General features: G+C 40.3%; 1 non-coding gene across 1 annotated transcript; it reads right to left on the minus strand.

Annotated features, from left to right (window-relative positions):
* Positions 1 to 1,155: 1,155 nt before the first annotated feature.
* Positions 1,156 to 1,289, minus strand: LOC114111813 (U8 small nucleolar RNA). The gene has a single exon (XR_003587554.1). It is a non-coding gene; the product is annotated as a U8 small nucleolar RNA (small nucleolar RNA).
* Between the last annotated feature and the right edge of the window lie 888 nt (positions 1,290 to 2,177).

The raw sequence follows: 2,177 nt of genomic DNA on the forward strand, positions 1-2,177 counted from the left end.
CATGGGTTGGATGGCCCAGGGAGTCCCTCGAGTCCTGCATGACCTTGTCATGGGTGGGATCTCCCGTGCTGGCTCCCTGCAATGGACTATAGCTTGCCAGGTTCCTCTGTCCATGGGATTTCCCAGGAAAGAATACTGGAGTGGGTTGCCATTTGCTTTTCCAGGGGATCTTCCTGACCCAGGGATCACACCCGTGTCTCCTGCACTGCAGGCAGATTCTTTACTGTCTGAGCCACTAGGGAAGCCCATTGAGCAACTCCTCATTTCCCCCTCACCCTAGCTCCTGGTAACTACACTTAATTCTCTTCTTCTATGAGTTTGATAATTTTAGGTACCTCCCTTAAGCAGAACCATGTAGTATTTTTCCTTCTGTGACTGGTTTATTTCACTTAGCATAATGTCCTTCAAGTCCATCATATTGTTGCAAATGGCAGAATTTCCTCTTTTAAGACTGAATAATATTCCATTGTGTATGTGAATGTATGTATGTGTATGAATCACATTTTCTTTCTTCATTTACCTTTGATGGACATTTGGGTTGTTTCCATATCTTTGCTGAATAGTGCTACAAGGAACAGGAATGCAGACATTTTTTCAAGATCCTGACTTCCATTCTTTTGAATACATATCTAGAAATGAGATTGCTGAATTATATGGTAGTTCTACATTTGACTTTTTAAAGAAACTTTCATACTGTTTTCTATAGTGGCTGTACCATTTTACATGTCCAACAACAGTATACAGGGCTTCCCTGATGGCTCAGCAGGTAAAGAATCCTCTTGCAATGCAGGAGACATAGGAGATGTGGGTTCGATCCCTGGGTGGGGAAAGAAACCCAGAAGGAGGAAATGGCAACCTATTCCAGTATTCTTGCCTGGGAAACCCCATGAACAGAGGAGCCTGTCAGGGTACAGTCCATGGGGTTCCAAGAGTTGGACATGACTACACAAGCATGCAGTGTGGAAACAATACACAAAAGCTCAATTTTTCAACATCCTAGCTAACATTTCATTATCCTTTTAAAAAATTATAACCATCCTAACTGGTGTGAAGTATTATCTCATTGTGGCTTTGACTTTCATTTTCTTGATAATTAGTGATATTGAACATCTTTTCATACCTTTTGGCCATTTGAAGGGAAGATCATCAGGAAGAATATGATAGGAGCAATCAAGGTGTTGCAAGTCTTCATTATGCACAGATGTTAATTGCATATCATGGGATCTCCAGTCATCATGTTCCAATCTTCATTCCAAGAAAAAGACAGGTAAGGATTATCTTACTTCTGTTTGTGTGATAATTAACCATTCTCCTCCTGATGGACATTAAAAACTGTTTGAGATTTGTTGCTATGAGTAATAGAACTGAAATCAGTATCTTTGAATATGAAATCTTAGACAGATATGCATACTTTCTCTCAGGAAAGGCATAGTAACATGCAAACTTGATTAAACTGGGCAGAGTGTGAAGACTTAAAATTTTTACAAATATTGCTGAACTTCTGTTCCAAAAATGCCATATCAATTTATAGTCTCTCAGGTTCATGTGTGTGAATGCTTTACATTCTCACAGACATTTTATTTCATCAGTCTTTTAAATTTTGGCCAAATTTTGGGATGAAAGATACTGTCTCATTGTTATTTTAGTTCCTTATTTTCAAATAGGTTGAGTATAAAATTAAACTCTCATCCACATGGAGCTGGACTTCAGCATTAATGTTTCGAACGCCAGGATTCTCCTAGGTGTACTTCACATTCTGAAATATCAACAAGACATCCCTCCTTTACTTTGAAAAGTAAGAACTCAATGAGAATGATCAGTTGCTGGGCAAGAGAACTGGGCAGGACGCCCTTAGGTAGTGAAGATCTGAGATCAGAAAAATTGCCAGAGGTCATGAGAGGCCACATGAAAAACCTCATCCAGAGAGCCCATGGCAGGCTGGCAGGCAGCATTCTGGATTTAGAGTTTAGCAGAAGGGAGAGAAGGGACTATAAGGGGAGAAGGTAGAAAATCTGGGCAGAGGGTTCAAGATCACTTCTGTTAATCACCTTGGGAAATGTCTGAATTACCATCAGCAGCTGGAAGTTGAGAAGTCTCTGGGCATATCTACTGGATGAAAAGCCTAGAGAGGCATGCCAAACATCTCACATACTTTGAATTCTCTGTGTCTACCATCA

The sequence above is a fragment of the Ovis aries genome, chromosome X, assembly GCF_016772045.2.
Source record: "Ovis aries strain OAR_USU_Benz2616 breed Rambouillet chromosome X, ARS-UI_Ramb_v3.0, whole genome shotgun sequence".
Classification (NCBI taxonomy): Eukaryota; Metazoa; Chordata; class Mammalia; order Artiodactyla; family Bovidae; genus Ovis; species Ovis aries.